Raw genomic sequence first — 24,102 nt, forward strand, 5'->3', positions numbered from 1 at the left:
CTCTCTCTGCCCTTAGGTACAGATCATCACCACATTTTCCTGAAGCATCTACTCCTTGCCATATGGCCTCTGGCCTCACCTCTGTACCAAAATTGTTGGAACAAAGGTCATCCGGGGTTCAATTACCAAATTTAACGATGCGTTCTCAGTCCTCAACTTCCATTATGGACCGAACATTTTCCCTCTAAATTCGTACGTTAAAGCCCTAATCCCTCCATTTTGGCTACATTTGGAGAAAGAGCAGCTAGGGAAGTAATTAAGGTTAAATGAGGTCATAATAGTAGGGTCCTGGTCTGATAGGATTAGTGCCCTTATAAGAAGAGACACCAGAGAGCTCTCTGTCTCTCTCCACACACAAGCATTAAGGCCACATGAGGACAGAGCAACAAGATGGCCATCTGCGAGCCAGGGATAAAGTTCTTACCAGAAACTGAAAATCCCTGGGCCTTTAATCTTAGACTTTCTAGCCTCTCAAACTGTGAGAACACAAATTTCTGATTTTTAAGCCACTCAGTCTCGGATATTTTGTCACGGCAGCCCAGCCTGACCACCACAACCTCCGTGGACTCTTTCGGCAACTGTGAGCGGACAGAGCTACCTTTGGAATTGGGCTTCATTTTCAAATCAGGGGCTGCCTTATGGTGAACATACAGAGCTTATTTAACCTCTCTGAGTCTTTGTGATCTTTGTTGTAAAACATGAGATCCATTTCAAAGAACTGTATGAGAAATCGGTGACTTTCTGGGGAGGGAGGTGACTGCCCCTTAGGGGACACTTGGAAATACGGGAAGGACATCTGAAAATGTGGGGGGGGGGGCCTGGCGCGTTAGTGTCTCGGTGACAGGGCACTAGGGGCATTTAATGCTTACGTGCTAGCTGAATTGTAGCGCTTGGCCTTGTCCAGCGTTAGCAGAGAGTTTTTTCTCGTTCAAAATGCCAGTTGCACCCCTCTGGGGAAACAGAAAAAATTACAAAGTGACGGCCTGTTGGGTAATAGATGCCAGTATTCACTTTCTTGACACTATCTGTAGTTAAAGGAATAGCTTCTCTCACCTGTAAACTGTTCCCAAGCTCTTTTATAAATGAAATACTGTCTTAAACTTTAATCATTTATGTCATGATAAATCTCTATCAGTCGAGTGGCGGGGTGGGGGGAAGAGAGAGGGTTCTAAGCTCTACAGAATGTGTCACAAGTGCCACGGACCAAGCAGATATGCAAAACAGTAGCTGTTTGTTGATAAACCTAGAATGATTAGTCAGTTATATGTTAGGAAGTGAGAGAGAAGAAAAATTTATGTTCACAGGTAAATTAGTTTTTTTTCCTTGACAAACAATTTTAAGAATCTTTTGTTTAGAATCCTGTAATTTATCACAAATTAGAGTGGATAATTACATGTTCTGGGACCTCTGTGTGGTAATGTGTTGGTAAATACTATCTTTATTTAAATATGTGTTGGTAGGACATCAGATAAAGATGGTAGATCAAACATACTCAAGGGCTCAGTCAGTTAAGTGTCCCACTTCTGTTCAGGTCATGATCTCTCAATTCATGAGTTCAAGTCCTGCATCAGGCTCTGTGCTGACAGCTCAGAGCCTGGAGCCTGTTTCGGATAATGTGTCTCCCTCTCTCTCTGCCCCTCCCCAGCTCATATGTACATTCTTTCTCTCTCAAAAACAAACATTAAAAAAAATTTAAAAACCACACACTCAAGAAACACAAACATACAAAATTAAGCAAACAAGTAAAAAGGAAATTATTAACTCTAGGGATAAGTTATGCAAGAAAAAAAGTTTTAGTATATGCCCCATTTCTGAATAGCATATACAGTTGACCTTTGAGCAATGCAGTGATTCAGGGCGTCGGCTCCCCTGTATGCACCAAGTCACTTGAAAATCCATGTAATAACTTTTGACTCCCCCAAAACTTAACTACTAATAGCTTACTGTTGACCTGAAGCCTTACTGACAACTTAAACAGTTGATTAACACATTTGATGTATATGTTATGTGTATCGTATGCCATATTCTTATAATAAAGTAAGCTAGAGAAAAGAGAATGCTATTAAGAAAATCACTGAGAGGGGCACCTGGGTGGCTTAGTCAGATAAGTGTCCGACTTTGGCTCAGGTCATGATCTCATAGTTCGTGAGTTCGAGCCCCAGTTGGGCTCTGTACTGACAGCTGGGAGCCTGGAGTCTGCTTTATGTTCTGTGTCTCCCTCTTTTCTGCGCACCCCCCCCCCATCATCCCCCCGGCTCATGCTCTGTCTGCCTCTCTCTCAAAAGTAACTGAACATTAAAAAATGAATTTAAGAAAATCACTGGGTTCAGAAAATACAGCACTGTATGCATTAAAAAAAAAATCCTGCATATGAGTGGTCATGCACAGTTCAAACTCATTGTTTAAGGGTCAACTCTATAGTCCATGTAAACCTTGAATATTTTTCTAATTAAAACCAAGACATAATTATACCAGGAGGATAGAAGCTGTGCACAGCATGGGTAAGAAGAATAAAGAGCTAAGTTCTCATCATCCATGGGGGAAAGTCCAAGTACAACGCCCCAAATGAAAACAAGCAGGAGGCGGCAATCCTTGCTTGCCATGAAGGTAGGTGGAGATGACACCAGGAGAAGAGGCGAAAGCGGGAAAGTGGTTTCTTTGGGGAAGAGGAACTGAGGAACCAGACAGCTGGGACCTGTTCCTTTTCCTGAGAACCCTTGCCGAACGAGGGGGTCCTCTAACTGTACCCTACTACATAGCTATGATAAAAAATTCAAGTGCAATAGTACATGGAGAGCTAACATGTGAGCGCTTTTTCAAAAATAACATCTATGTGATTTTGGTAAATAATATTTTGGGTTTTCATTTCTTTTTTTTTTTTTTTATAAATTGAAAGGCTTGCATTCAACAATTTATAAGATTCCTTGACCTCTAGTGTGTTTTCTCTCTTTTTTTTTTATTTCTTTGAACATGTATCTGTACTTGTGAACCCAAACACACAGAGATCTGATGACCGACAATGGAATTACTCTGATTATTGTGGCCATTAAAAATGTATCATCCACATATCTACAAAGACGCAATCTGATCTTACTGAGTGGAGAACAAAGTGGCACAACCATCTAGCTGATTTGCAGAGAAACATCTGAGGCTGCATTTCTGTCTTCCTCTGCCCATGTGAGAGGACACAGGAAGAGACTAAAGTTCTCTGGTATTTAGACTCTGGCCTGTGATGCATGGTGGTGCTGACCTAAAAGTTAATATTTATCCATCTTAGTTGGTTAAACGCAGCTTGAGGACTTGGCACAGGAAAAAGAGAGTAAAGCCCTAGAAATTCGGTTAGAGATTGGTACTAAGATCAATGCTAATCTTGGTAGCAGAGCCAAGTCACTCCCTTCCTCTCGAGTACATGCCAAAGAAGATCATGGCTAGGACTACAGACAATACCAACATTAACATGGGGATCCGAATTAAAGACAAAAATAAAGACTGCCCCATTGAAACCTTCCATTACTTCCTAGCTTTCATAGGTTAATTGCCCAATCTGTCTATGCCTTGGGTTCTTCATCCATAAACTGCAAATAGTAATACTATTCCCTAGGGTTGTTAGGATAATTTTACATGTTAAGACCTGTGGAGTACTGAAAACAGTGCCTCGATATATCTTCTCTCAAAATAGATGCAAAGAACATAAAAGATTCACAAGGGCCTTGGATTCATGGCATCCTTTCTTTTTTTTTAAAAGATACGTAATCTGGTCTTTAGAATAAAAGAAGACCTCAGAGGAGAGAATGTCTCATGACAAATTTGGTAAAGTCAATCTCAAAAAGTCAGGGAACATATTGGTCATTGACTATAATAATACTGTTTGGTAAAATCTCAGATTACTCACATGTACTAATGTTTTGGATCTGACATGAAAGCTTTCCTTTGGTTGCCAGATATATTTGGCACTCTGGATTCACTGGACAAACTCTGTGTTAGTACTGAGTCAAGGAGTGTCCAGTGATTGCTTTAGGGACATCCTTTCATTCTGTTTTGTTATCCTGGGTCTTTAATAATATTTCAAACTCAGAGAAGATGCCCAATAAATGTTTGTTGAATTAAAAATGGAAAAATAAAGGGGGGGCCTGGGTGGCTCAGTTGGTTGAGCGTCCAGCTTCGGATCAGGTCATGATCTTGCGGTTCATGGGTTTGAGCCCCACATTGGGCTCTGTGCTGACAGCTAGCTCAGAGCCTGGAGCCTGTCTTCAGATTCTGTGTCTCCCTCTCTCTGTTCCTCCCCTGCTCATGCTGTCTCTCTAGCTCTCAAAATAAAATAAAACATTAAAAAAAATTTAAGAAAGGGAAAATACATCGGTATGCCTCTCATAGTCAAAAACTACATAACCATATTTCACAGTCATCCACAATTATTTCATCAAAAAGTGTAGCCTTATTTCTCTAATTCACTTTTTTGTTTACCCTAAAATTTATATAGGCTAAACCACTATTTTAATTGAACCATATCACAGCACAGTGTATAATGCACATTAAAAAATAAAGAAGATTGTCATCCTAGGGAAATGGTACTCTTAAATGGTGAGCTATTTTTGCCTAAAAACTCCCAAAGAGCTATGGTAAAAATCAGACATAAAAATAATATAAAATAAACATTTCCCCCCTCCCCCTAAAGTGAGATCATAAGATATATAAGAATTTAGTGTATAAAGAAATGGAAAATTTTAAATCATGGATTTTATTTACTTACTTACTTACTATGATAAGAACACAATATAAGATCTACCCTCTTAGCAATGTTTTAAGAGAATGACACAGTATTGTTAACTGTATAGCAGATCTCTAAAAATTATTCATCTTGTAAAACTAAAATTTTACACCAATTCAACAACATCTCTTGAGATCCCCCTACCCCCAGCCCTTGGCAGCCACCATTCTACTTTATGATTCTATGAATTTGACTATTTCAGACTTCTTATGTTAGTGCAGCCACTGCCATATTTGTCCTTCAGGCTCATTCATATGGTCAAATTATGGCAGTCTTTGTTTAAGGCAGAACAGGATTCAATTGTACATACAGCTATGTTTTCTTTATCCATTCACTTATCAATGAACATTCAGGTTGTTTCTACACCTTGGTGATTATTAATAATGTTACAAAGAACATGGGGGTGCAGATATATCTTTGAGATCCAGATTTCAATTCTTTTGGATAAATGCCCAGAAGTAGGATTGTTGGATCATATGGTGGTTCTACTTTTAAGTTTTTGAGGAACCTCCATACTGTTTTCCATAGTGGCTATACATTTTACATTTCTACCAAGTACACAAGACTCCAATTTCTATACATCCTAACACTTGTTATATTTTAGCATTTTTTTTTAGAACAACCAGCCTAATAAGTGTGAAAGGACATCCTATTGTGGTTTACATTTGTATTTCCCTGATTATTAGTGGTGTTAAGCATCTTTCCATATACCTAGTTGGCCATTTGTATGTCTTTACTGAAGAAATGTTCATTCAAGACCTTTGCCTGTTTTTTGTTTTTCTTTTTTGCTATTGAGTTGTAGGAATTTCTTATATATTTTGGATATTAACTCCTGATCAGATACATGGTTTGCAAATATTTTTTCCATTCTGTCGGTTGACTTTCCACTCAGTTGATTGTTTCCTTTAGTGTGGAGAATCGTTTTTCTTTGATGCAGTCCCATTTGTCCATTTTTGCTTTTGATGCTTATGCTTTTGGTGTCATATCCAAGAAATCGTTGCTACGACAAATGCTTTCTTCTTGGACTATTACAATTTCAGGTCTTATATTTATATCTGTATTTTATTTTGAGTTGATTTTTGTGTATGATGTAATATAATTCTTTTCATTCTTTTCGATGTGGATATCCAGTTTTCCCATCACTATGTGCTGAAGAAACTGCTCTTTCACCACCGTGTATTCTCAGCTCCCTTGTCAAACCTAAACTGACCATATGCTATGGACTGAAGGTGTGTGTTTGTGACACCTCATATGCATGCGTTTATTTACGCGCTTTCTATTCTGTTCCACGAATCTATTTTTCTCTTTTTATGCCAGTACTGTACTGGCTTAATCACTGTAGCTTTGTGATATATTTTGATATCAGGGAGTGTAATGCTCCAGCTTTGTTTTGCCTTTTCAAGATTCCTCTGGCTATTCTGGTCTTTTGTGGTTCCATACAAATTTTAGAATTGTTTTTCTTCTTTCCATAAAAAATCCCTGTGGGATTTTGATAGGGACTGCATTAAATCTGTAAATCACTTTAGGTAGTATAAACATTTCAACAATATTAATTATTCTGACCCATGAACATGGTATATCTTTCCATTTATTTATACCTTAATTTCTTTAATCAATATTTTGTAGTTTTCAGCATGGAAGTCTTTCATTTCTTTGGTTAAGTTTATTCCGCATTTTATTATTTTGATGCTACTGTAAATGGAATTATTTTCTTAATTTCTTTTTTAGATAGTTGCTGTTAGCCCATACAAACAAAGCTGATTTTTATATATTGATTTTGTATCCTGCAACTTTATTGAATTTATTAGTTTTAATAGTTTTGTATGCTTGTTTTGTGGAATCTTTAAGCTTCCCTACATATAAGATCCTGCAAATTTTTATAATTGTTTCATAAGTGGTGCTAGGACAATACATTATTAGGAAGAAGTTAGAGCCTAAATTACATTATATGAGAACAACAAAACTGTCAGAGGAAAATAAAAGTGAACATCGATCTAATTTAGGAATAGAGGACCCTTTTAGTTACTTTAGGGACTTCCCACCTGCATCTCTCAAACAAAGAAGGGCTGAAGCCAAAGGACTCTGAACCACAAGAGTCTGGGAGGAAAAGAGACGGAGTCCACTAAAAAGACAGCCTCATAGGTGCCTGATTGCCAACCGGGGAAGATAAAAAGGGCCCAGGACACGGAGGCTTGGAGGGCAGGGAGCTCCCTCTGTGGAGAGACAAAGGGAAGAGAAAGAGTGGCTGGAGAAGTGTAGAACTGTCCCTGGAGAAGAGAAAAACCTCAGCTCGGATGGAGAGGGATCCATCCCATCTCTAACCTTAGGGCTTTTGGAGTGAGATCCTGTCTCTAACTGAGGAGCTTTCTTTGGGCTGGGTGCCCCAGTCCCAGAAATTCCCTCTGGGATAGACAGTATGCAAGGGAAGCAGTTGGCATCAGGAGGAACCACTTCCCTACTCGTTACCTTGCTAGGAAGAGCCCTGGCTTGTGGGATTACATCTCGGGCAGTACCATAAATGCACACGGAGTAAGATCTAGAAATGAGGCTGAGTGTGAGACATAGAACATGGCCCACCTTAGATGTGCCTGTGGCACAGTGAGATCAGACCCAAAAGAGTGATTTGCAACACCTGGTCTGAGAAAGGACTGAGGGGTCACCATTTTTCTCCCCACAATCACCAAGGCAGGGCCTCAGAGAGCGGCCCCGGGGACCCACAGTGGAGGTGAGACCTGCCTACACCAAACTACGCCCATCTGTGCTGGGGAGATGCTTTTTTAAAAAATTTTTTTTATTTTTACCAGAGCCCAGATAGATGATATGGAAACAAACAGCCCTTCCCTCAGACCAGCACTGATGCACTGCCGTGATTAACTCATAGATCAATTCTTGCTATTCATATATTCTCCCTTATCTCATTCTTACCTCTCCCCTCCTCTGGACTGGGTATTCTGGTTGTAGGTTTGCTTAAACAGGCATATTTAATCCATTCCCTTGATGCATGTTCTAAACCTCCAATTGTTACCTTCCTTTCTCCCTCTCTCTCTCTCTCTCTCTGAAATAATAAGGCTATATAGTTTCTTTGGGTAACATTATCTTATTTTTTTTCCTCCTCACCTCCTGCCATATTCTCCTTTTTCTCTCTCTGAATTAAGCCTTTTCACTCTGCCTGGTTAATGTTCAATTTCTCTTTTCCCCCACCCCTGTCATTTCTCTCTTTGTATATGTTCTTCTATCAGCACTGCCTCCACCCTGCTCTTTATTTGTAACTGGGATGTCTGGTCTTATGCTTTTAGGCTGTCCATTATCATTTGTTGTTTTGTTTGTTTGTTTTTCAGTTTGCTTGTTTGTTTGATTTGTTTGCGTCTTTGTTCCCTTTTTGTTTGTCTGTCTGTTTTCCTTTCCAGGGCTACCTCAGAAAACAAACCAAGGTACACATGGTGGAGAGTCCCAAATATCATTACGAGTAGGGAAATAAAATAACGAACGTCACAACCAGAGAGACCAAGGGACAACATCAAAAGAACACTTCCTGAATGGACAAGCCCTGGACAGTCTATGAGCCTCCTTCAACACAGTAGTTCTCGCAGGTGCAGAACACATAACAAGCCATTGAAACATACAAGAGACAGAAAGCTAGCCAAAATGATGAAACCTGTAAAGAAATCTCAGGAAGAAGTGGCAACTAAAGAATTGGTCAAAACAGGGGCGCCTGGGTGGCTCAGTCGGTTAAGTGTCTGGCTTCGGTTCAGGTCACGATCTCACAGTTCATGGGTTTGAGCCCTGCGTCAGGCTCTGTGCTGACAGCTAGCTCAGAGCCCGGAGCCTGCTTCAGATTCTGTGTCTCTGTCTCTCTCTGACCCTCACCTGATCGCGTTGTTTCTGTCTCTCAAAAATAAATAAAAAACATAAAAAAATTTAAAGAATTGGTCAAAACAGACATAAGCAACATAACTGACCATGAATTTAGAACAACAGTCATAAAATTAATCGCTGGGCTTGAAAAAGGCATAGAAGAACCAGAGACGCTATTGCTACAGAGATTATGGACCTTAAGAATAGTAATGATGAATTAAAAAATGCTATAAATGAGATGCATAATAAAATGGAGGCAGGCACTGTATGAGTTGAAGAGGTAGAGAGGAGAATAGGCGAATTAGAAGACACAATTATAGAAAAAGAGGAAGCCGAGAAAGAGAGAGATAAATTGATCCAGAAGCACAAAAGAAGAATTCGAGAACTGAGTGACGCAATCAAACAGAATAATATCCATATCATAGGAATTCCATAAGAAGAAGAAGAGAGAGAGAAAGGGGCTGAAGGTTTACTTGAACAAATTAGAGCTGAGAACTTCCCCAATCTGGGGAAGGAAACAGAATTGAAATCCAAGAGGCACAGAGAACTCCCCTCAGATGTAACTTGAATCCATTTTCTGCACAACATATCATAGTGAAACTGGCAAAATATAAGGATAAAGAGAGAATTCTGAACGCAGCTAGGGATAAAAGGGCCCTAATATACAAAGGGAGACATATCAGGGTATGTAGATAGGTGTTTGCAGACCTATCTACTGAAACTTGACAGGCCAGCAAGGAATGGGAGGAAATCTTCAATGTGATGAACAGAAAAAATATACAGTCAAGAATGCTTTATTCAGCAAGCCTGTCATTCAGAATAAAAGGAGAGATAAAGGTTTTCCCAAGCAAAACTTGAAGGAATTCATCACCACTAAACCAGCCCTACAAAAAATCCTAAGGGGGGACTCTATGAGGGAAATGTTGCAAGGAACACAAAGTACCAGAGACACCACTACAAGCATGAATCCTACAGAGAACACAATGACTCTAAACCCATAGTTTTCAACAATAACACTGAATGTACATGTGCTAAATGCTCTAATCAAAAGACATAGGGTATCAGAATGGATAAAAAACAAAAAACAAAAACAAGATCCATCTATTTGCTGTCTACAAGAGACCCATTTTAAATGTTTTATTTATTTTTGATACAGAGAGAGCGCATGAGATGGGGAGAGGCAGAGAGAGGAGGAGATACAGAACCAGAAACAGGCTCCAGGCTCTGAGCTAGCTGTCAGCACAGAGCCCGATGCAGGGCTCGAACCCATGAATGTGAGATCTCACCTGAGCCGAAGTTGGAGGTTCAACCGACTGAGCCACCCAGGCGCCCCCAAGAGACCCATTTTAGACCTGAGGACATCTTCAGATTGAAGGTGAGGGGATGGAGAAATATCTACCATGCTACTGCAAGTCAAAAGAAAACTGGAGTAGTCTTATATCAGACAAACTGGACTTTAAAGTTAAGGCAGTAACAAGAGATGAAGAAAAACGTTATGTAATAATTACAGGGTCTATCCATCAGGAAGAGCTAACAATTATAAATGTTTACACACCGAATTCAGAGGCACCCATATACATAAAACAACTAGTCACAAACACAAACAATCTTATTGATAAGATTGTGCTAATAGCAGGGGACTTTAATACTCCACTTACAGTAATAGATAGATCAACAAGACAGAAAATCGCTAAAGAAATAATGGACCTGAATGACACATTGTTTCAGATGGACTTAACAGATATACTTAGAACTCTACAACCTGAAGCTATGGAATTCACTTTCTTTTGGAGTGCACGTGGTACAATCTCCAAGATAGATCACATACTGGGTCATAAAGCAGTCCTCAATAAATATAAAAGAAATGAGATCATACCATGCACACTTTCAGATCACAATGCTATGAAACCTGAAATCAATTACAGGAAAAAGTCTGAAAAACCTCCAAAAACATGGAGGTTAAAGAACACCCTACTAAAGAATGAATAAGCCAACCAGGCAATTAAAGGAGAAATTTAAAAATACACAAAAACAAATGAAAATGAAAATATAACAATCCAAATTCTTTGGGATGCAGCAAAGGCAGTCCTAAGAGGAAAATGCACTGCAGTCCAGGCCTATTTCAAGAAACTAGAAAAAGCACAAATACAAAATCTGACAGTGCACCTAAAGGAACCAGATGAAGAGCCAGCAAGAACACCCCCAGTTCAGCAGAAGAAGAGAAATAAAAAAGATCAGGGCAGAGTTAAACAAGATAGATTTAAAAAAAAAAACCAAAAAAATAGTTAAACAGATCAATGAAACCAAGAGTCGGTTTTTTGAAAACATAAACAAAATTAATAAACCTCTAGCCAGGCTTCTCAAAAAGGAAAGAGAGAGTACCCAAATAGACAAAATCATGAATAAAAAAGGATTTATTACAACCAATCCCTCATAAATACAGGTAATTATCAGGGAATAGTATGAAAAGTTATATACTAACAAACTGGACAACCTAGAAGAAATGGACAAATTCCTAAACACACATGCACCACCAAAATTCAAATGGGAAGAGACAGAAGATCTGAACAGATGCATAACTAGTGAAGTAATTGAATCAGTTATCAAAAATCTCCCAACAAATAGCAGCCCTGGGCCAGATGGCTTCCCTGTGGAATTCTACCAGACATTTAAATCAGAGTTAATACCCATTCTTCTCAAGCTATTCCAAAAAATAGAAATGGAAGGAAAACTTCCGGTCTCATTCTATTTTGATTCCCAAACCGGACAGAGACCCAGCAAAAAAAGAGAACTACAGGCCACTAGAGGCCAATATCCTTGATACATATGGATGCAAAAATCCTCAACAAGATACTAGCAAATTAAATTCAACAGTATATAAAAAGAATTACCCAACATGATCAAGTGGGATTCATTCCTAGGTTACATGGCTGGTTCAATAATCACAAATCAGTCAATGTGATACATCACATTAATAAAAGAAAAGACAAAAACCATATGATCCTGTTGATAGATGCAAAAACAGCATCTTTTAAAAAATTTATGTTTTTAAATTTATTTTCAAGAGACAGAGACAGCACAAGTGGGGGCGGGGTCAGAGAGAGAGGGAGACACAGAATCTGAAGCAGGCTCCAGGCTCTGAGCTGTCAGCACAGAGCCCAATGCAGGGCTCAAACCCACAAACCATGAGATCATGACCTGAGCCGAAGTCGGCTACTTAACCGACTGAGCCACCCTTTCTTAATAAAAACCCTCGAGAAGGCTAGGATAGAAGAAACTTACTTAAAAATCATAAAAGCTATTTATGAAAAGCCCATAGCTAATATCATTCTCAATGGGGAAAAACAGATCTTTCCCCCTGAGATCAGGAACTCAACAGGGATGTCCACTCTCACCACTGTTGTTTAACATAGTGCTGGTAATCCTGACATCAGCAATCAGACAACAAAAGGAAATAAAAGGCATTAGAACTGGCAAAGATGAAGTCAAACTTTTAATTTTCACAGATGACATGAAACTCTAAATGGAAAACCTGACTGACTCCACCAGAAGCCTACTAGAATGGATCCATGAATTCAGCAAAGTCTCAGGGTACAAAACCAATGTACAGAAATCAGTTGCTTTTTCATACATCAATACTGAAGCAACAGAAAGAGAAATCAAGGAACTGATCCCATTTACAATTGTACAAAACCCATAAAATACCTAGGAATAAACTTAACCAGAGATGTAAAAGATCTGTATGATGAGAACCATAGAAAACGTATGAAGGAAACTGAAGAAGATGCAAAGAAATAGGAAAACATTCCATGCTCATGGATCGTAATAAATATTGTTAAAATGTCATTACTACCCAAAGCAATCTACACATTCAATGCAATCCCAATCAAAATTGCACCAGCATTCTTCTCAAAGCTAGAACAAATAATCCTAAAATGTGTATGGAACCACAAAAGCCCCTGAATAGCCAAAGTAATATTGAAGAAGAAAACCAAAACAGGAGGTATCACAATCCCAGCCTTTGGGCTGTACCACAAAGCTGTCATCATCAAGACAGTATGGTATTGTCAAAAAAACAGACACATAGACCAATGGAATAGAATAGAGACCCCAGAATTGGACCCACAAATGTATGGCCAATTAATCTTTGACAAAGTAGGAAAGAGTATCCAATGGAAAAAAGACTGCCTCTTTAGCAGGTGGTGCTGGAGAGCTGGACAGCAACATGCAGAAGAATGAAACAAAAGCATCTTACACCATACACAAAATAAACTTAAAATGAATTAAGGACCTGAATGTGAGACAGGAAACCATCAAAATTCCAGAGGAGAAAGTAGGAAACAATCTCCTAGACCTCAACTGCAGCAATTTCTCACTTGACACATCTCCAAAGGCAAGGGAATCAAGAGCAAAAATGAACTATTGGGACATCATCAAGATAAAAGTCTTCTGCACTGCAAAGGAAACAATCAATAAAACTAATAGGCAACTTATGGAATGGGAAAAGATAATTGCAAATGACATATTGGATAAAGGACTAGTATCCAAAATGTATAAGGAACTCACCAACCTCACACCTGAAAAACAAATAATCTAGTGAAAAAATGTGCAGAAGATATGAACAGACACTTCTTCAAAGAGGACATCCAGATGGCCAACAGACACATGAAATGATGCTCAGCATCATTCATCATCAGGAAAATACAAATCAAAACCACACTGAGATACCACACCAGTCAGAATGGCTAAAGTGAAGAAATCAGGAGACTATAGATGCTGGCGAGGGTGTGGAGAGACAGGCACCCTCCTACACTGTAGGTGGGAATGTAAACTGGTGCAGCCCCTCTGGGAAGCAGTGCGGAGGTTCCTCAAAAAAATAACAACAGAATGCCCCTATGATCCAGTAATAGCACTGCTAGGGATTTACCCAAGAGATAAAGAAGTGCTGATGCATAGTGGCACATGTACTCCAATGTGTTCACTGTACACAATAGCCAAATCATGGAAAGAGCCTAAATGTCCATCAACTGATGAATGGACTGAGATGTGGTTTATATATACAATGGAGTACTACATGGCAATGAAAAAGAATGAAATCTGGCCATTCGTGGCAATGTGGATGGACCTTGAGGGTGTCATGCTAAGTGAAATACGCAAGGCAGAGAAGGACAGATACAATATGTTTTCACTCATAAGTGTAACATGAGAAACTTAACAGAGGACCAGAGGGGAAGGGGAAAAATACTTAAGGAGAGGGAGGGAGGCAAACCATAAGAGACTCCTAAATACTGAGAACAAACTGAGGGTTGATGGGAGGGGGGAGAGGGGAAGGGGCGTGATGGGCATGGAGGAGGGCACTTGTTTGGAAGAGCAATGGGTGTTATATGGAAACCAACTTGACAATAAACTATATAAAATTTTTTTTCTGAAACAGGAAAAAAAATAAGGGTCTGGAAGAAACATAAAATAAAAGATTAATAAATTACACAAGAAGCAAACATTATTCACTTTAAAAAACATTAACAAAAATACAAAGATTAGATAAAACAATATTTGACACAGACAATAAAGGATTACTATCCTTAAATTTAAAAGGATACTTAGTTCAGTAGCATATTTATTAAACACCAAAACAAACAAAAAAAGGACATGATCAATTATTAAAAGATTAAATTAACAACTAATGAATATGAAAAATCATTCAACTATAGATATAAATAAATGTAAATAAGTGGATAACACTTTTGTCTAATAAGTTGACATTTTTTTAAAATAACAACCAGTGTTAAGGAACCTTTAACATGTCAATAACTTTTGCTGAAAATTACAGTCTAACCAAAAAACATAATCAGAGAATCAGAGAGGTGAACAAAAATCTCTGAAAAAGGGTGGTCCACTTAGTTTTTATTTTTAATATGATAGGATGTTTTAAACAACTTTAATGCTCAAAAATAAAAGTATATTTAACTAAATAATGATATATTCATAAATTGGAGAAGGAAAAAATAACACTAGGTGGAAATAATGCAGGTATGCATATAAAATATAATTGTTTCTTTTAACAAGTAATAAATGTTCATATAAACACATATGTAAATAATCAAAGAGAATATACCCAAATGAAAACAAAAGCCACTTTGGGATTGATAGGATGAACTTGTAATTTTTGTGTAAATTGACCCATTTTTTTTTTTAACCATGAAATATCCTTATTGGCAGTCTCTATACAAAGATAGAATGTATCATATGATGCTGGCTGAGAATATTCTTCTGAAGCACATTTTGGAAAGAATTAATAAGGGTGATTTTTACAGTACCTGTCTACTCCACAGATTCAGGGAATATCTTGTGCTAAATTCTCCCTCTACATTTCTTTTTTTCAATTTCTTCCTTCTTGCCTTTTTAATGCTTGTATTTGAAAGTTATTTGACATACACAAAGCCATAATTTTATTTTGATCAAAAATTAAAATGTTTTTTTTCCTCTTTACATGCATTTCTTCTGATATTAACCTGCAGTCCCTAATTTCTTTGTGTTGCATTTATTTGCCTTATCTTTGCCTCTCCTTTTATTGTTTATTTTCTTTGTCACATTATTCTGGGCAAACAGCAATTGACATTACTCCTTTCTGACCCAACCTAAAAGTCTTTGCCTTTTGTTTATTTTTTGTAAATGCTTATTTATTTTGAAAGAGATAGAGACAGCGCAAGCAGGGGAGGGACAGGGAGAGAGGAAGATAGAGAATCCCAAGCAGGCTCCACACTGTCAGCAGAGTCTGATGCAGGGCTCAGGATCAGGAACTGCAAGATCGTGACCTGAGCCAAAACCAAGAGTTGGATGCTTAACCAACTGAGCCACCCAGGCACTCCAAGTTTCTAGCTTTTAATAGAGAAGTTTAACCATTTACATTTATTCTACATACTGAATCTCTCTTTTGTTATCTTGTTCTACCATTTTCTTAATGACTTCTGCCTGTTTATTTTCAGACTTCAGACTACTTTTTTAAGAAGTTTATTTATTTTGAGAGAGATTGAGTGAGTGAGCAGGGGAGGGGTAGAGAGAGAGTGGGAGAGAGAGGATCCCAAGCAGGCCGTGCACTGCCAGCACGGAGCCTGACGCACGGCTCAAACTCACTAACTGAGATCATGACCTAAGCTGATTTCAAGAGTTGGACACTTAACCGAATGAGCCACCCAGGTGCCCCTGGACTTCAGGCTACTTTTAATTTTTGCTTTGTATTTAATTTTCCCAGCACATTACAAGTATAAGTTGTGTTTTAAAAATTCTATGAGATAAAACATTCTCTTTTTATCTTCCTTTTTAAAAAAGAGTTATGTACATAAAGAGGTCCCCAAATGTAGTTTTAATGCAAGTTTTCAAGTGCAGCACCAATTGGGTCACTTTTGAGAATAAGGCAGAACTTATGCAAATGATGCAGGGACTGGGGTCAATCGGAAGTATCTCAGGTAAAAAAGGACTGTGATTCACTTTATCTCTGGGTGATGGAAATAAGGAGGTTCAGGCTTGAAGTGAATATACCAACTCACTTTAGTATACTCTGTTTCTTTTTTTTTTTTTTAATTTTTTTAATGTTTTTATTTTTGAGAGAGAGAGAGAGAGAGAGAGAGAGAGAGAGAGACAGCGTGAGCAGGGGAGAGTCAGAGAGAGAAGGAGTCACAGGATCCGAAGACAGGCTCCAGGCTCTGAGCTAGCTGTCAGCACAGAGCCTGACGCGGGGCTCGAACTCACGAACCGTGAAATCATGACCTGAGCCGAAGTCGGAAGCTTAACCGACTGAGCCACCCAGGCGCCCCTAGTATACTCTGTTTCTAATGGGACTAACAAACATTCAAAGGTAGGTGTTCGCTGACAGTTGTACACACTGGCCAAAAGCTTCAGAAAAAGCTGTGGGCGTGATGTACAGATTTCAGTTACCAACATCATAGCTAATAAATAGGGCTACGAAACTGAATAAGAAAATAGAGTCAGTAGGTATATAGAATTAAAGAATAAAACCGATTCCTGAAGAATGCCACTTAATGGTTTTCAAAAAGCCTCCCAAACTAAAAGAAACAAAAAAAACCCCAAAATTATAAAGGAAAGTCACAAACTGCAATCAGAAGAATAAGAAAAAAAAGCAGAGGGAGGGGGTGACTCCATTTCTTGCTGTGACTTCTCACAACTTTCAGGATCCAGTGATTTCTGGCCAAAAACAAACAAAAAAGGATTGTTCCATTCTGTAATGGATTTAGATGAAACCTGGTAAGAAAACCTGGTAGAACTCCAAGAAGAGACATTGGAGAAGAACCCAAGTGGGTTTCTAAGAATTGCACGTGCATTTATGCGGTCATCAAGGTTGCGAGCACCTGTCTTTCCATATCAAGCTGAAAACATCACCACTGTCTGAGCAGTTGGATAAGTTGTATTAGGAAAATGATTTTTTCTGTTTGTTTTTATGCCTCTGTACTAGTAGATCTGTTCAGTAACAAATATGTGAGATCTTTTGTGTGAAAACAATTAAAGAGAATAGTAATGGAAGCAGGTGATATCTCCAAGATACTGCAGGTTTGATTCCAGAACACCTCAATAAAGTGAATATTGCAGTAAAGCAAGTCAAGTACATTTTCTAGTTTCTCAGTGCATATAAAAGTTATATTTACCCTATACTATAGCCTATTAAGTATGCGATAGCATTATGTCTAAGAAAAACCCAATACACATATCTTAACTAAAGAATACTTTGCTAAAAAATGCTAACCATTATCTGAGCTTTCAGCAAGTCACAATCACTGATCACAGATCACCATAACAAATACAGTAATAATAAAGTTTGACATACTGTGAGAATTGCCAAAATATGACACAGAGACATGAAGTGAGAAAATGTCATCGGAAAAATGATGTATAGGCTTGCTCAACACAGGGTTGCCACAGACCCTTAATTTGTAAAAAAAAAAAAAAAAAAAAAAAAATGGTATCCGCAGAGAGTAATAAAGAGAAGTGCAATAAAGCAAGGTATGCCTGTAAATGTCTCTTAGATTTAGCACCAAGAAAGTAACTGGTAACTTGGAAAAGGCAGTTTTCGTGGAATAGTGAACGTGGAACATAGGTAGTTACAGGTTAACCCGTAGTAGGAGGTAAGGAAGCGGAAACACTAAGCGCAACAATCCTTAGAAGAAAACTGGCTCTGAATGGAAGACGAGAGATAGGAAGAAGGAAGTAGGATTAAGGGGAGAATTGCTTAAATTGGGAAAGCTTTCAAGTGATTTGGATGTGGTGTAAGGAGATGGTTGGAAGAAGGGAGCTGAAGATGCAGGAAAGGCCGTAACTAAGTAAGGTCCATTAGCAGGCAGGCAGGGAGAGCGAAGTATTAACGCGCCTTAGAGAGGAGTGAGGTATAAAGTGGAGGGCCTTCAGGGGCTCAGTGTCTTCATCTTCTGCGCCTTCCAGTTCTGCAGTCTAGACAGAAAAAGGGGAAGATTTCCCAGACTTTATCGCAGGAGGGCTCCCACACAGACTTAGACGCAGACAGTCCTGCACAAGATGAGAAAGTGGAAGGAAGTGAGGCAGAGAGGCAGAGGTCCTACAAGTGTACTTCTGCTTTTTCTGTTGGCAAGTCCTTAGTGGACACATGCTGTTTTTCTTTGGCACCGTTCCAGTGTCCAGCGTCCAGGTGCTGGCTGATAGCAAAGGGCAGAACTATTGGGCAGAATTGGGCCTTTTTTTTTTTTTTTTTTTTTTTTTTTGCCTAGGTGGATCCACTAAGCATGGCACCACTTGTGACAGCTTACTGGCGACGACCAGCTAAGGCAGTGCTCCTGGGACCAAGTGTCCCACTGTCCATTTCCAATCCCCCTCCTTTTAGATTGTGTACAAGGAAGCAGTTTCCTGGAAGACTTGGTCCTGTGGTGCTGGTGTTAGTGTTGTGAACCTTGCTAGTCCAGTCCTTCCAGGGATGTCGTGGGCATTTAGTTCCTGGTATTAGATTTCATTTTGCTTGCAACAGCTAATGTAATTTCTGTTTTCTGCAAGTGAACTCTGACGAGGGACATCTATTCTTGTTCGAAGAGGGAAGGAAGAGAAGATGGGTGCAGACATAGATAAATTAGGTTTTTTTGGTAATCTCTTTGAAGGTAGAAGTTTCTAAGCTGCAGAGCTGCAAGGGGTTCATGGATAGAATTCAGGGCATCTGTGAACTTAAATGAGGAAAAGTCCCATCTCCTCTTCACTAACCACTAACTAAAATTAGGCATTTTCTTCAATTCTAATGTAGGCATCAAACTAAAGCATCATCAGCAGTTCCTCTGACTTCATCTCTAATAGATATCACAGATGTTTTCATATTACATTGAGTTGTAATAAATAAAAACATTAAAAAAAGTTTTAAAGGGATGCTTCGGTAGCTCAGTTGGTTGAGCGTTGGCTCAGGTCATGACCTTGTGATTCACAAGTTCAAGCCCCATATGGGGCTCTGCACTGACAGCTCAGATTCTGTGTCTCCCTCTCCTCTCTCTGACTCTACCCCGCTCACACTTTGTCTCTTTCTCTCTCCCCAAAATAAAGACATTTAAAAAAATTAAAAGGAGTTGCAGATTTCAAAATATTGTTTATCCTTGTAGCTATGGTAGTTATTAGACTTCCTGCTAGATCTTCCTTTTTAATGCATTTATAAGGGAGCATAAGTTACTATATCATAAATTTTAAATTGATAATTACATTCCACTATAAGCTAATAGCTTCCATCCTGACTACATGAGAGTCAAAAGCATGGTCACTTGGGGGGCAAATGTGACCCTGGCCAAGAACCGTAATGTGAAGGAGTGCTAGGAGTGAGGGGTGGAAGGTGACTGGGTCAGAGATCGATCAGAGACAAGGTTTAAAATGGATGCAACAGAGGAGGGCCGAGGTATTGGAAACATGTAGTTGAGCAATGCTGCTGGACCAGGTGAACTCTGCAACTAGCCCATAGGTAAGAGATAGAGGTTCTTAATTTGCTCTTTTCTGTTTGACATACATGATGAATAGGATTGAAATGATGGAGGGTGTAGCATCAACAGTGTTTGTGCAGTAGAGGCTACCTAAAAATGAGAGCTGCCTCCAGTGTCCAAAGAGCTGTTTCTCCCACCAGCACCTCCTATACCAACACGCCAACACAACGGTGGGATATGCACCATCTCCAGACAAAGGGATAATGAGAATGGTTAGAGCCTAAAAATAACTATTATTGCCCCTTGTTCTGCTACTGTATGTAGAAAAGAATATTCTGGATTTGAATGCATGAAGGGTTGCTATTCTTAGAAAATCTCAGCCCAGTAGGCATGGATACAAAGGATAGGAAGCAACTTTGATTCAGCAACATGACTAGTCGATATTTACCCAGGAGAAAGGAAAAGAAAAAAACAACCATATAAAGATTTGTCCAAGAGTACTGTTAGCAGCTTTATTCATCATAGCCCCAAACTGGAAAGGATTCCATGTCCATCAACAGTACAATACACTGGAATACTATAAATGAAATATTACTGAGCAATAAAAAAGAATATGCAGCAGCATGAATGAAACTCAAAAACATGCTGAATAAAGGCTTTACACAAAGGTGGAGTTGTGGACTGTATGACTTATTTGGAGTTTTGAACAAACTAAGCTACAGTGATGAAAAAGTCAGTGTCTGACTTGATGGTGGTGAGGAAGAGGATTGACTAAGGGGACCGGGGGATTTTCCTGGGGTGATAATAATGTTCTCTATCCTGACGGGGAGGTGGGGTACTCAGTTGCATGTAGCTGCCCAAACTCACCAAACTGCACACTTAGACTTGTGTATTTCACTGTATGTAAATGATACCAGAGGGACAGGTTGGGAAGAGGGAAAAGAAAAAAGAGAACCATAAGTAAAAACTGAACTCATGGTTAATGAAATATATACTGTAATGTTTGAAATGAACTGATGTCTACAATACTCTGAAATAGAGTTTAACCTGTGCAGTTAAAAAACAGATTGATGGATAATGAGGCGGTTCAATAGGTGATAGGGAAAAGATGTAAAATGTTACCTGCAGATTCTAGATACTGAGTGCAGTTCACGTGTAATTCTTCCAGCTTTTATGCAACTTGAAAAATTCTCATTCTGAAGGACGTGACCGTGTGTGGGTGAACCTTTTTTTTGCTTTCCGAAGTATTTAATTCATCTCTGGGCGAAGAAAGTACTTCGAAACAAGCAAAGCATTTCATTTGGTTCTTGCCCTATTTTAGCAAATGGATCCTAGAAAGTCACAGGCATCGGTTCTGTCCAGTGACAAGCAGCATCGATCACTGCTATGTGGCCACCACCACTTCTGGATCAGGGGGGACTGTCCCAGGCACTACACTAATTACTTTTCACATGTTCTTCTCACATAGAGATGCTAACGGCTCTCTTGATTGCTTAACAAAAGGCTCTGGGCTGAGTCACATCCTCAGAAGTTCCAGACAGCCGTGGACTAGAACAAGCAGATGTCTCAGAGGAGGACAACATCTGTGATGGCAGGTATTATTAGGGGAATGTATTATTTAAATACGGTACGAAGCCATGGCACTCTGTGTGTGTGTGTGTGTGTGTGTGTGTGTGTGTGTGTGTGTGTGTGTGTGTTTGGGCATAATGAGCTCAAGTGGGAGAAGGAAAACATACTTGAGAAAGAAAATACACACTGTAAGTCATAAAAAGGAACAGTAACTTTAATCCAATTACTACAGAGAAACAAACCTTCTTCCTTCTTTTTTTTTCTTAAGCTCTTTTCCAATGTCATAGGACACCGTCACCTGGTAAAGTGGTGTGACAAAGGCTGCCTGGATTGGGCACCCCCAGCTCTTTTGTGGCTTTCCTTTCTCAATAAACCTTTGACAAAGGTCAGGTGTTTGAAAGCCTGGGTTCTTGCTTGTTTGGTCTAAGTATTTCTCGCTCAGTAGAGTGATTCAATGTCTCTGAGTGTCACTAAATAAGTGGTTTCAGTGAAGCTTTTTGGAATCCATTTCCCTAAAGGCTGATTGGTGGCGTGCCTGGGATTGGTTTGGCTTTGTGTGAAACTGGTCAGTAAACAGTGTAATTACCAGGCTGCCTCGTCCTCACAACTCCTGGTACCTGCAGAGCCACCCATGTGAGGAGAGAGCAGGGCTTTGAACTTTAAGACTGACGAAACGTCAAGGCACTAATGTGGCAAAAGCTGGATGGGATCTTAGGGTCTAATGAGATCTTAGGAGCACTGGAGCAGCTGCGATGGCACTAGAAAGAATCTATGGATTAGGTATGTACTAGGAACAAAACAATACACCAGCCTCGAATGACGATAATCAGTCTCTGGGCTCTCCTTTATTCTGAGCCATGGCTAGAGGCCATATTCAAACCTGATTCATGTAATGGTGTCCGCGGTACTGGCTATGTGAGGGGGCAGCTATCAGAAGTGGCCCAGCCAGAGCAACCCCGTGTCGAACGATTTCAGGGAGATCTGTTCTATTCATTTCATTTTCATGGACCCTCCCGTGCTGTCACTGTGGAGAGAGTGACGGTTTTTTGTGAAGCCAGGCCGAACAATCTATTCTAGACTGAAGTGTAAACCAAGCATTTTCTGCCTGTCTTGTTCGTTGGAATAATACAGGAGAAGCATTTCAGAAAAAACTCAATTAGTGGTATCCAGGTTGCAAAAAACAGCAGATAGACTTTGAGACTTCAAAGGACTGGGGAGGAAAAGAAATTTTGGCTCATTCCCTAACACAAATTGTATATAATCAGCAAATCAGCAGGCACTTTTCATTGGTTTGCAATTCATTTAGGACTTGATTCCAATAAGATGATGTGATGACATTTAAAAGGGTGGATGAAACTAGATACACAGGAAAACTGAAGGTGACTTTAGTGGAGAATACAGAATATGAGATAGTATACAAAATAAAATATTCACGTCACAGGTAGCTTTTATGAGTTGCTGATTCAATACATCTGTACTGTTTTGATCATCTTTGCTAGTTACAGTCTTACTTTTACATGTACAGAGTGTTCTATTTTAAAATATTTTTAAAATGTTTATGAGAGAGACAGACAGACAGACAGACAGACAGCATGGGCAGGGGAGGGGCAGAGAGGGAGACACAGAATTGGAAGCAGGCTCCAGGCTCCGAGCTGTCAGCACAGAGCCTGACGTGGGGCTTGAACCCAGGAACTGCGAGACCATGACCTGAACTGAAGCTGGACATTTTATCGACTGAGCCACCGAGGCGCCCTGGTTTTTTGTTTTTTAAAAATAGTACCATCTCTTGGCATCATCTTCTCAGCCATTCTCCCAGGAGCAGCAGAAACGTTCAATGACCGGCCTGCTGGGCAGAGAGGCGGCATCTTGCAAACTGCTTGCTCTCCCCACTCGGCCGTCGCCCCCCTGCTGCCCCAGGAGACCTGGCCTCACAGATGCCTGACTGCAGGCACAGGGCAGCTGGGCAGACGGCTGCTCACCTGCCCTTGTGTGCTGTGTGCCTTCATGGTGAAATGCTGATCTCACTGGATAAGAAGAAAAATCCAGAAACTCTCTCTCTTCTCCACTAACATCTCCGTCTTTGGTTATCTGGGTATGGGGTTGATAAGAGGAATACTGAACGCTGCATTTTTTTTGCTTACCTTTTGTTGGTTTTTTATAGGGTTACTAATAAGTCTGAGTAACAAAAATCTTGCCACTGTGTGTGCTGGGAGAGAGCAGATGATGGAAACATTTCAGGATGACTCTGCATGACACAGGGGCACCAGACCTTGGATGTGGTATAGGGGAGGATGCTCAGTGGTGGTACTAGCTCTAGAAGAGAACTTTAAGCCTCTGGGGTTGTTGTGGGCCAACTGTCCCCCCCAACCCCCACCTTCCTGTCCCCCTTCCCCCTGCAGTTCATATGTTAAAGCTATAACTCAGTGCCTCAGAATGCCACTGTATTGGGAAAGGAGACCTTTAAAGAGGTAATTAAGGTAAAATGAGATGCTTAGGGTGGGTCTTAATCCAATTAGATTGGTGTCTTTATTAGAAGAGATTGGGTCACAGACAACAAGCAGACGAGGGCTGAGCCTGTACCGAGGCATCCAGAGGGTGTCCGCCTGCAAGCCCAGGAGATGCAGCAGGAGAAGCAAACTGCCCACAACCTGATCTCCGACTCCCAGCCTCCAGAACCCGGACAGAAGAAATCTCTGTTGCTTAAGTCACCCAGTCTGTGGTGTTATGTTATGGCGGCCCTAGAAGTCTAATACAGGGGTTTCAAAAAAAATGCGAAGAATATTTGGAATTATTCAAAGTAAACGCCCACATAGGCTAACTCAGAGTTGTCTGAACTGTGTTCTAGGGAATTTAGTAACTGTTACCAGAAAAGGAAGCGGGGGGGGGGGGGGGGGGGGGGGGGGGGGGGGGGGGGGGGGGGGGGGGGGGGGGGGGGGGGGGGGGGGGGGGGGGATTCTGAGCTCAGAGGAATGTGGGACGTGC

At 40.0% G+C, this 24,102-nt stretch overlaps 1 protein-coding gene across 5 annotated transcripts in view; it reads right to left on the bottom strand.

Annotated features, from left to right (window-relative positions):
• C1H4orf19 (chromosome 1 C4orf19 homolog) overlaps positions 1-24,102 on the bottom strand; it is a 110,876-nt gene that overhangs the window by 41,698 nt on the left and 45,076 nt on the right. Inside the window, exon 2 of one of the 5 annotated variants that reach the window (XM_029947589.1) lies at positions 870-950. The exons of 3 other annotated variants lie outside the window; for them this stretch is intronic. The gene's annotated coding sequence lies outside the window, so the exon portion shown is untranslated. Of the gene's footprint in view, positions 1-869; positions 951-24,102 lie in introns of those variants that run through there. One more of the 5 variants, XM_029947557.1, reaches the window with a different exon arrangement.

This window comes from Suricata suricatta, chromosome 1 (genome assembly GCF_006229205.1).
Source record: "Suricata suricatta isolate VVHF042 chromosome 1, meerkat_22Aug2017_6uvM2_HiC, whole genome shotgun sequence".
In the NCBI taxonomy this organism is placed as follows: Eukaryota; Metazoa; Chordata; class Mammalia; order Carnivora; family Herpestidae; genus Suricata; species Suricata suricatta.